The sequence below is a fragment of the Drosophila innubila genome (genome assembly GCF_004354385.1).
Source record: "Drosophila innubila isolate TH190305 chromosome 2L unlocalized genomic scaffold, UK_Dinn_1.0 4_B_2L, whole genome shotgun sequence".
NCBI lineage: Eukaryota > Metazoa > Arthropoda > Insecta > Diptera > Drosophilidae > Drosophila > Drosophila innubila.
This window is the reverse complement of record NW_022995372.1, coordinates 2732951-2745508: the sequence shown is the minus strand read 5'-3', so window position 1 is coordinate 2745508 and position 12558 is coordinate 2732951. Positions and strand designations below refer to the sequence as shown.

General features: G+C 33.6%; 1 protein-coding gene across 1 annotated transcript in view; it reads right to left on the bottom strand.

The window, feature by feature from the left end:
- LOC117781470 (1-phosphatidylinositol 4,5-bisphosphate phosphodiesterase classes I and II) overlaps window positions 1-11308 on the bottom strand; it is a 67991-nt gene extending 56683 nt beyond the window's left edge. Inside the window, exon 1 of the mRNA XM_034618232.1 lies at window positions 10957-11308. The gene's annotated coding sequence lies outside the window, so the exon portion shown is untranslated. The remainder of the gene's footprint in view (window positions 1-10956) is intronic.
- Window positions 11309-12558: the final 1250 nt, after the last annotated feature.

The window sequence follows — 12558 nt, the reverse complement described above, 5'->3', positions numbered from 1 at the left end:
ATCTTAAGCGGTTTATATACAGAGAAAATTATTGCGATATAGCTTCAATTTTAATATTGTTGAATAAAGTTAAATTTGGTTTTGTTTTTTTTTTATGATTTAATGTTTTATTATTTCTAAAGGATTTTTTTACAAGATAACAAAATGTTTACCATTAAGTTTTAATTAGAATATTTAATTTTAAATGTTCATTAAAATGTACTATAAGCAAAAGTTAGAAAAAACACATATAAAAATTATAAATTGCTATCAAAAACTTATGTCACCACATATACATGTTTAATAATGACCACTGACTAGTGGTCTGGCTAATGGAGACTAAGCATGATGTCCAGGCGACCGGAGATCGAATCCGGAAATTGCAATTTTATTAATTTCAATAACAATTTTTTTAATATTATGTAATATGTCTCTTATTAATAGCAAAATTACGTTTACTGGGCATCTTACAGTCAAGCTTAACGACTGTAGTTTTTTTACTTTTTGCCTTCTACACTTCTAGCTTCTTTTACGCTTTACCTTATTTTTTTATTTTCTGACTCGCACAAATCGTTTTAAGTGTTTTATGGCAAACGGGCAAAAATTTATTGCAGGCAATTTGCAGATGTACTCGGATCTACATAGATGGAGGAGAATTCATGGATGAGGGAGGAGGCTGTGTGTGGAGGAGAAGAGGAAATCACAGAGGCAACAATCAGATTTGAAGTGATTTCCACTTCGATGCTAGCAAAGAGAAACGACAACAACAACAACAACAACTAGAGTAATAATAACAGAGATTCACAGAGTCACATGAATCATGCATGCGACACAAACACAACAAAATGGCGCTACCACCCACCCCAAATCCGGAAGTCAAACCCGGACCCGAGCCCGAACCCGGACCCGGGATCAAGGCCATAAATCAAAGTGCCAGTCAAAAATATGTTTTCCGGCTGTAAACTGTGAGAAATCTAAACGAATTTGCTGACTAAAGCTAAAATACTCTATCATCTTGGTATAAGTGCAAGCCACCTCCATGGTCACTTTATGTGCTTTACATATTTTGTAGTGCACTTCAAGCTCACTCAATTTATTTAAAAAAAAATAGCTATAGTTGTGTTCTCTCACAGTTTTCATTAAATGTTATTAAGTTAATTAACTAAGCTACACGTATGTGTCCTCCATGGTCACTTTAGGCATGTGAACGCTTTTTAACTAACCAGCATGTGCGCTAACAATTATTTATTATATTTTGAATATTTTTACTTGTTGTTCTGAGTTTTTCCAAAATTCTTCAATATGAAGTTAAAATGGAGAGTGATGAAAACAAATTGTATTTTACAATTTTCAAGCAGAAGGAATATAGAGTCCAAATAATGATAAAATTAATAATCCGCAAGGACATCGGTTAAGATTTGACAAAGCTATAAGAATATTAAATTTTCGTAAAAAAAAAAGTATGGAAAAAATGGGCAGTAATAGAAAAAAACTTAACTTTCAAATATTAATGCAGAATGAAAATAGAGGTAAAATAATGCTTAAATTTATATTCCGCAAGAAAATCGGTTAAGATTTGACAAAGGTATTACAATATGAAATATTCGAAAAAAAAAGTATGGAAAAAATGGGCAGTGATAGAAATAAATTTTAATTTTCAAGGAAATCGGTTAAGATTTGACAAATATAGTCTGAACTTTCAAAAAAATAGTCATGGGTAAAGAAAGTAGAAAAAAAATGGACAGTGAATGTAATAAAACAAAATTTTTCATTTATGTTTAAATTGTTTAGTTTGTTCATCCATATTCACTCTAAATGCTCTTTGCATGCCTTTTAATTATATTTTAATCACGTCGTATTGCTCCCAAATACCCTTTCCGAGAAATAATCAAAGTTACTCTCATTCTATGTCGCATGTTGAGTGTGTTGTCAGCTGTTTCTTGAGGTTGTTGTTGTTGTTGTTGTTGCACGGAATTGAGGAAGTTGCTTGTCAAACGGCAATCTTGCTACGCACAGACCAAAAAAAAAAAAAAAAATAATAATAATAATAATGAGAAAGAGAAAGAGGCGAAAAAACATGATAATCAAATCAAGGCGCCAGCTATTTGGTTAATGTGCATGACAGCGTTGCCATCTCAGTCGCCATCGCAGTCGGCGTCGCTGTCGCAGTCAGCGCTGGCAGCAGCAAAGATAAAATACTTAAAAGTGAGGCAGGTGAGCGTCAAAAGATAAGAGAATGAGTAGAGGTGGGAAGCAGTGGAGGAGAAGTAGCAGCAGGCAGGGGAAATTCGAGAGCGGATAATGATGGCTGAAGGAGAAGGGGGCAGCAAGAGAGGGAGCTTGTGAAGGCGGCAAAAATATGTAGCATGCTTTTAGGAGCTCACGTTTTTAGTCGACGCGCAAATTGCAGCGACAGCCTGTGGTCTGTGTGTGTGAGTGTGTAGGTGTGCGTGTGTGTGTGTGTGAGTGTGTTGAAGTGTGTGTGTGTGTGTAGTTTTATATCTATGTGTGTGTGTGCAGCTGACTATAATTTCATTTGTGGTACATAAAACTTGTAGCAGTCGCTTCATCTCTGTCTCTGCCTAAAGCAGGAGAGAGAGAGACAGCGAAAGCGAGTAAGAGAGATAGAGTGGTAGAGAATTACATTAAACTAATTGCTTTAACTTGTCATTGTTGTTGCTTTCAGTTGCTTTTGTTGTGAATTTATTGTTAGTGAAGCTTTTAGGCGAAAACCAAATTATATTTACTTGTATATGTCAAATACATTTTTGTTGAATATTACAAAATTTAAGGCAACAACAATAGCAACAATTGTGTCTGCAATTACCTTTGACCTTAAAAGCCTTACACACACACACACAGACTTAAAAAGCAACCAAATATCAAATATTTAAGGCAAACAACGCCGCTGGGGCCACGCCCACAAAGGACACTCGGAAAACGCCTATTTGGGGTTTATTAAAATGCGAAAGTGTTGAGTAATTTGCGGTCTGTTTTACTTTTCCCTGCAGTTTCAATACCCTTGGAAAGAGGTTGACAAAGGCTATACACTCAGGTGATCCATTTGTATGAATAAAATTGGATGAAAACAAAATATGTTTAACCAAATTCTTAATCTACAGCCAATTCTATATTGTCTTCACAAAAAAAAAAACAAAATTGTTGCTTCTATTTAAAAATGTTGAATGTATTTTCATACAGGAATGTTCCAGAAAAGTAAATCAATCGAAAACCAACAAAATATTCATGGGGCTTTGGTTGATTTTCGATTTTCTGTATGAAAATACATTCAAAATAAATGCAAAATATTTGTACATGTGACAATATTCTTCTTGATTTTAAATGGTTTGAATAAAAAGAAAAACATACTGTTACATTCAACTTTTGGGGTGTTTACTATAATATATCACATATATACATACATAAATGTGCAGTTGTTAAAAGGCACAATTTTTATTCGATCAAAGGGTATTTATTATTCGTAAACTTGAATTATTTTGGTATTTTTTTTTTTTGTTTTTGTTGATTCGTCTTGAATATTTCAACAGTGCGCAGCAATCATGTAAATTTCCCTTTGTTATTGTTGTTGGTTTTTTCTGCTTTTCACATAACGGACAATTTGTGCCCGTTTCACTCGTAAAAATTCATCAGGCAACGAAACAGAGAATTGTGGAGGAGGGGAGGGGAGGGTGGGGAGGTGTTGAGTCAACAATTTGTTCCCTCCCCTTTGGCTATAGACTCGCATATCGGTAGCATAAAGTACACAAATAAATAAAAATATAAAGCACCGTTTGTCTCAGTCTCTTTCGAGTCCACAGAGACCCAAAGAAAGAGGGGTATACAGGCAGGGAGAGGGGTGAAGTCTTGTGTCCTTCTGTCCACAGTAAAATGTGAAAACAAAAACAACAATATCAAGTTCAATGACACCCCAAAAAACAACGAAACACCCACGGGCCAAATTCGAGTTGAGGAACCTCCATCAACGTCAACGAGGCCCTCAACTACTTCTCCTTCTACCTCCCACCCTCTCTCTCCTTCTGTCTCCCTCCACCTCACTTTCCACCCACAATTGAAAAACTTTTGCAACACTTCTCATTTTAGGGGCAGCATTTTTAATTCCCCCGCTCCACATTTTCCGCACTTAATAAAGTTGACTAACCCCACAAGCTCCCCTTCCCCCTTCTATTGCCCATCCATCCTACTGTTTTTTCAGATAACACCCTGTCGATATCTAAGTAGGCAAATTGTGAAAATATTGACAAAACAATTGATGGTTTCAGCACGCGAGTTTGCCCCTTACCCTTTCCGCACCCTTTTCACACGTTTTGTCTTTATCTACTTTGCATTGCTGCTAAATTTGCTATTTATAAAGTGCGATGAGTTCAATGATTTTCACTTTTGGCAGTCGCCCCCAGGGTGAAAACGAGTGAGAAAAGCTTAGCATAGTTTTTGGGATGCGACATTCGAAATTGAGTTAATAGAAACACGCAATTCTCACGTATCGATTGATTGCTTGAGATATTGACTTATATCAATAAATGTAATGCGAATGGAATTTGAAATCGAAGGATTGAATATCTTTTTGTTGAATATTTTTATAGATGCATAATAGAGTTGGAGAGAGTTGGAGTTGGAGTTAAAGGTTCAGTTCGGCGGTTCGAACCATAAAGCAAGACATCGATTCGGTTCGCGAATCGGATTATGTACCCCCTGAACCCAAAGATCGGGTTCGAACCTTGGTTCAATTTCATACAAGAAAATATTTGTATTGTAATACATTTTTCTCTACATTTTCAACTAATAAAACCTTTTTTTTTTAAAGAAATCTAATTTTAATTATAATTTAAATTTATTTGAAGATTTAAATATGACTTATTTTAATGCGAAGTCTCAAATAATTGAGTAATATTAGAAAACCATAACATTTATGTAATCATTTTTTTTTCGAACCGAAACTTTAATTTTATAAAGCCGTTCGGTTTAGGTTCGTGTTCGCAAAGTAAATAATTTTAAGGGTTCGGCTCATGATCCGGTTCAGGCTGCTTGAAAACCCAAACCGAACCGGTTCTACTAGGTTCGGCTCAGAACCGGTTTGCAACCTTGATATCAATTCACTCTCTCTACTCTATTCAAAATCATGCTTTTATTAAAACGATTTTCCATCTCGCGATAAACTTATAAAATCACTAACAAGAGTTTTTAGGTAGAAAGGATATTATATAATGGAATTTATATAAAACTATTATAAAATAATGATATTTACAACAACAAAAAAACACGTATAGAAAGCAAAATATTCTTAGTTTCTCTCTACTTTCTTTTCTTAATTTTCTGTCACTATGCATATACATAACTAATGTTGGATCATTCAATATCCCTAGACATTAACATTTTTTGAATATTTAATTTGTTCTTGTTTTATATTTTCAGCTCAAATTTGAAATATTAATAATTGTATTTTTCTTTTTCAATTAATAACATTTTTCCTATAATAATTGAAGTTTAAAATTTTATTAGTTCGAGTTTATTAGCTCAAAAACAAGTTGCTTTTTAGTTTAAAGTACATTAGATTAATAGATAATTTTTCCTTTCCTTACAAACCACATAATAAACATTCTGACACTTTATTCCAAACCACTTGTCTTTCAAAATATGCTCAGTTTATTATTTAGATATTTAATTAACTAAAAAGCCACAAAAGCAGCTTGCTTGTGTTATGCTTGTTTCCTATTTCATTAAAGTTCTCTAGTCACCCCCTACCGTTTTTATCCCCCAACTGTCCTGTCAAATTTTTGACATTTTGGCAAAGATCAAAAGTCAAATGTTTCCAATTCGACGCCCACGAGATGCAAACCGAAAGAAAAAGCATGATGAAAATACGGCCATAAACAAAACGCGTGGAAATGTGGCCCATAAATCTCGGACAGCTTTTCATTATGGCTAATTACGCGGCATAGTGTTGGGGGAAGGGAAAAATTCGTTGCATTAGCACCGACAAAATAAATAAATAAACAGGAGCATTAATTACAACACTATCATTAACTGGACTTATGTGTGTGTGTTTGTTTGTGTTTCTGTTTAGTTTGCATACAAATTAAAGTTGTCATGTTGGCTATTAAAAAGCTCGATTTTACCATTGTATAGTATAACAATCAGGCTATATAACAATTTATTTACTATATTTTTAAATGTATTCTCCGCATATATACATTTAAGTAAAATTTTTCAGCTATTTCTAGCTAACCTTATCGCTCGAACTAGCTGTTTTAGCTATAGAAATTCCGGCAACACTGATACAAATGCATGTGCTATGCCCCCTTGCCCCGTGTGTCACTACACGGCGTATGCGTAATGCCTGTTTGCATTGCAAGAGGCATGATGACAGTTGTGTCATCGGTTTTGTGGTTTGCCCTTTGGCAAACATAATCATTATCATCCATTCTAATCATAATTATTATTTCAACTAATGAGGTTTACTTTAAGCGACCGCTCTGACAGCAAAACAACAACAACAACAAAGTCGATAACAACAAGAACAACAACAACAACAAGGCAGAAAGTAAAATGATAATTATTAATTAAAACCGCATTTCAATGTCGCCAACACACAGACCGAGACTTTTGGTTATATTTATCGTGCATAAAAAGTAAAAACCACAAACAGGAATATTTAAGTGTAGATTAAGTGCTAGAGTGGCAGATACCCTGTACAAAGTTTCCGTTTTTTTGAAAAGCACGTTATATGTTGTAGTGTTAAGTTGGCAGAAATCGGCAGAATCAAAAAGATTAAAAACAAAGGGGGCTCTGCCCCCAGCTCCCTTCGCTCGCGGTGTGTTCAGGTACTCTGTACTAAAAATTAATTTTCGACCGATATTTCCTATGGCAGCTATATAATATAGGAAACTGATCTAAACCAAATTGGGTCAGGACAAATAACATTAACTTAAATGCAAATTCTATCAGTTTGGTTAAAATATCTCAAAAAGCAACAATTTTTTCAAGCTAAAACTTGATTTTCGACTGGGCGTCTCTATGGCAGCTATATAGTATAGTGAACCGATTTGAATCAAATTTGGTCAGGATGCATACTACAAACTTAAATGCATATTCTATCAGTCTGGTTAAGATATCTCAAAAAATAAAAACCTTTTTCATACTAAAACTTGATTTTCGACTAAGCGTCTCTAAGATAGCTATATGATATAGTGGTCAGATCTAAACCAAATTTGGTCAGGATGTAAAATTGGTTGAGAAATCTTACAAGAAATCTTTAACAATTATTAATATTTATAGGGTAAGCAATATAAACAACACAAATGTAAAAGGTAAAAGTTCTACGTTTTAGGAAAATGATAAATAATCTAAATCCAAGATTAACTTTTATAAAATTAAAGATATTCGGTAATGTAATAATCTTCTTATCGCTTTTCAATGCTTACAGGGTATCAAAAACAAGAACATAAAAATAAAGACCAACCAAATTTCGCATTTAGTCAGCTCATTCATATTCATGGCAGTTTCCCTGCCTTCCCTCAGTTCCCACCCTACTCACTGCTCCCCAATGTTCCACCCCACCCACCAAATCGCTCGCACTCACTCACATACTCACAAGCTTATTCGAGTAGCCATAGAATATTCAAACATCGTTGCTGCTGGCTCTCATCTTGTTGTTTTATTTATAACGATTTCAGTTGAGTTTTTGTGTCTCTGTGTAAATTTTGTTTTCATTTTTATCGCGCTTTTATCTAGTTTGTCAACGTTATCAGGCAAACTGGCGAGTACACTCAACACACCCACTAGGCCAGGCCAACAGAGTATAAGCTTGGACCCCTTAAGGCCCCCTCCCTTCTACCCCTCTTCCCTTCTAGCCTGGTGTTCTCTCCTTTTCAGCCACAGCTGTTTAACCACATGGCAATGAAGGCAGTTAGAAAATTCCCGTATTAGATTTGACGCTTCATTATAATGATAGATCGTTGTGCGTTGGTGTATGACACAACACAAAACAACACTAGACAACAACAACAACTACATCAACTAAGAAAGCTAAATTTAATGTGATCGACATTTAGACACCTAGTAACTGCATCTTTGCAGTCCAAAACACAAACACAAAAATTAATTCAGAGAAACAATTAGTTAACAACTATATAGATAAAATATATTTATCAAATATAAAACCACACTTCTGTCTGTACTTAAGCCCTGGTTGCCTGATTAAAATTGAATATATTACTGCTAAAAATAATTTTCGATTGTCTTTTGAATATTTTGATTTTTCATTAATTTTTGCAATATTTACACACAAAAAAAATGAAATAATAATAAAATAAAATTGTACTGTATTGAAAAATATTTAATAAATTAAAAAAAAGAATTAAAATGAAAAAAATATTTTAATTGACGTTAGCAGGATTCAAACCCTCGGCTGCTTTAGCAGGCAATTCAATTACTCAATATTAAAATCTCATTCAACTATAATTAACTATGAATGTCATTTAATTTCTCTGTTAATTAACCAAACGAGATAAAATTTTCAGCAAAAATCCGCAACATATCACACATTCCATGGGCCAAGTATCAATACTATAGCATCAATACTGCTAATGTTAATCGATTTAAAATGGCAAGGACATCGTGTCGAAATTTGTTAACTTCGAAATTTTACTGGACACCGTCACAAACCTAGAAGCCCATGTAAAATTTAATTACTGTGCCAACAACACAAACATGTAGTAAATATAGTTTGGACAACGCTGCGTATGCGCAACTTTTTTAATGTTGCAGCCAAGCTGGCGTCGTTGTTAAATAATTAATGAGCAGCTGAACAGCGTGGAGAGTAGCGGGGGGAGGGGGAGCAGAGAGTGGGTTTAAGAGGTAAGAGGAGGATAAGCAGCATAATGAGCCAAAGTGTGCATTGCATTGAGAATTTACACACAAACACACCTACACACGGAATACAGGACACTAATTGCCGCTGGCTTTACCATGTTTGCTTCCTTCCCCATTTCTCTCTTTGTTCTGCTCTCTATAATTTCAGTCTGTCTTTTAATGAATTAATTGCGTTTGACTGATAGAAACTCGCAGCTTTGGTAATGCCACTCAAATGCAACCGACAACTGATGCGGAAAATCTATTTAAAAAAACTGAAAACTCATTACAGATTAAGCCATTTTACTGGGTTTTTATAATGAATGCTGCCATTAATTATCCAGCACATCGACACAAAATACTATAATATGTATTGAAATGTATTTATAAAACTTCAGTTTACAATAATGTTATGTATTAAATTAAAGAAAAACTCCGCAAAATGATTAAGATTATATTGCAAAGGCAAAAAAATTTACCAATTTTTATGGTTTCAATTTTAACTGACTCTAATTGTTTGTAAAATCTTTTAAGATATTTGTGTTGTTTGTTAAGTTTTAAGATAGAATTTACGACAATTTTAATAATAAAGATTTAAGCTTTGCTATGGAAATATTAGATCTTATATTTTTTAATACATCCGCATTATAAATTGAAATTAACAACATGGGATATACAATTAAGAACAAAATACAGTTTGAATTCAAAATTTTCAAATAAATAAATTTGATTGTGAGATGGAAATTAATTAAATTTTGTCAGACCTACAAGAGCTTAAAATTTAGAAGAATCTGGAACGATTTTACAACTCAACATTTCTGTTAATGTATTTAATTTAGACCAAAGAAATTAAACGATTTCACAATAATAAGACTTTAATTTTAGTAATATAAGAAAAAATTTTAAATAAGGAATATTTTGCAAACTTAAACAAAAAGAAACTGTTTTTAATTAAAATTTACATAGAAATGGCATTCAATTTGGGAATTTCTTTAGCTTTAACATATATTATGATTCTTTGAAACATAACATGTAACAAATGAAACTTTTTTAATTAAAATTTTCTAAGAAATTATTCAAGAATTAAGCAATAAAATAATGTTTTCTGTTTTATACTCTTTTGGTGTATATTTAAACTGGAAATTGTTTGTGAATTTATCAGACTTCAAAAAGAAAGACTTTGGCAGAATCCAGAAAATTTAAAAATTATAGGTAACTTAAGTTTTGTTATACAAAAGGTTTAAAGTCTAGAAACATCTTTGAAAATGTATCAATGAAACTGGGATATTAGCTGATTAAATTTTATGTAATTTTAGATTCAATATACAAGAGTTTTAAATACAAAATTTCAACTACTCAACTCAAAATTGACATTTTGTTAGTTTTTCGTGTAAATTTGTATCTGCATTGACTGTATTTAAAATGCAGCTTCAACTCATTCCTCTCTATTAATTCCTTTCTGCCCCCTTCTTTGTTAATGCCTGTCAAAAGTTGAATTTTGTGTAACATTTTTTGTGCCTCGCACTTTTGAGATTGAGACTGGGACAGTGAGATACAGATACGTATCTGTGAGATACTCACAGTCACCGTTGCCATTCGCCTTATGAGTTCAAGTACAACCGGCGAGTGGCAACAACAACAACGCAACAAGCTGCGTCAACTGTTGGCTATGCCCCCTCCCCCTTTGCCCCTTCCCCTACCCCTCTGTCTCTTGCAAACACACAAAAATCTTTCAACTTTTCAAAACACACAACAACAAAAGCAAGAAAAATCAAAAACAAACACACAAAATTTTCTCTGGACACGCAAAAATCTGGCCAAAGGCAAAAACAATTTTCGGAACAATTTTCAATTAGCAGCAACAAAAATAACAACAACAGAGACTGAAAATGTTTAACAAATAAATTGAAATTGAATGAAATTGTATTTTGATTTGATTTGTGATGGATGCAAATCAAAACAAGCAACAACAACTGAAACTGAATTCAAAATCATTTTCAGTTCCTGCCCCAAAAAGAGTCCAAAATTTATGCCACAAAAATTGCTCAATTCCCCACGTTTTATTTCAGTTTATATTATGTCTGTTTTTTTTTTTTTCTTTTCTTTTACCTGTTTTTGACTTTCAGATGAGAGACAGACGTATTTCAATTACAGATTTTGCACCCAAAAATGGAGAAACAACGGCGAATTCTTAATAAGTGTTTCTGTTACTCGTTTCGAGTACTTTTCGGATTCTTGCTGATGAATTTTTTGCAGCTGTAATTGTTGTTAGTACTAAGTACTAACTTATTAACTTGGTCACAAACACATACACACACACAAACACAAGCACACGCGGAGTCTGTTTGAAAATTGAATCTGATTCCCAAAACACAAAGTTTTGGAAAAGTTTTCTGAGTGCGATAAACGCGACCGACCGCTTTGGCGTACGACGAGTGTCTGCTGGGAAAAGCGAGCGGAGAAAATCCAAAACTGAAAATAAAAAATTTCACAGTCGAGAGTGTTGAGCGAAAGATATGAAGAGCATCAGCAAGCGCGTGAGCGAGAGCGAGAGCGAACGACCTTTATGGAAGCCAATGCCTGTGTGTGTGAAGGTGAGCTGCCTGCATGTGTTTGTGTGTGTGAGAGGAGAAAGGGAGAGAGAGAGAGTGTGTGTGTTTGCAAATTGTCAAATTGTAAATAAACGAGATGCCCAAAAAACACAACTGTTATACAAAAGAGCAGTGGCAGCAGCAGAATAAAGTAAAAGGGGATCTTTTTTTTAGAAAAACCTATCTGTAATTTATTCAACGTTTTTCTATTTTTATAAACTTTTAAGGGTAATTACATTTATACAGTGTTTAATGACAAAATAAACGCAAAAAAAAAGAAAAAAAACTGTTATACAATAGAACAGAGGTACCTGCAGATTGGAGTAAAAAGGGAACTGCACTTTCATTTTCTAAAAAATCTAATTCATTATTGAATAAAACCTTTTATTTATTTGTTGTGAATGGGAAATTGCAAATAAAAGAAAACTCACAAACTCACTGTTGTAAAAAAGAACATAGAGTGGGGTAAAAAGTTGGCTTCAATCATACAATACTTTAAATTAGAAAATCTAATTTTTAATAAAAGCAATAAACATTTTGCTAATAAAAAAAAAAAACATTTGTACTAGTAGGAAAGGCTTCAATTTTGTGAATCCGACTGTGAGACATCCTGTTCTTATTTGTAAAAAAATATACACTGTGAAGAAACACCCTAAGCAAGTTGTAGAGTTGTAGTTTGTGTTGTCTTCTTCTTCGCTATTGACGAGAGTGTACGACTACGAGACACCCTGAGACCGGTACCTTAGATACTTTACTTAAGTATATACATATGTATATAGTATTCTGTGACTTGACCCAAGATTCTTGTTAAATCGATCGAGTTTCATTCTCCCGAGATCATTGGAGATAGTAATACATTTTTGGCAATATTAGATATAAGATACCCTGCACCCATGCCCTTGAGATACATATGTATATGCACACAGATACAGCTCTCATTCGTATTTGATCTCGAAAGTTATTCAAGAAAATATTTGAGAAGAAGAATTAGCTGGGAGTCTTTCACAGTCGGGCCCACTCGATTGTAACCTTTCCCACTAGTTTATTTTCCATAATTTAATTGAATACAATAATTTAACAAAATGTTTTTCCTCTTGAATGCACGCCACTGTAATACTGT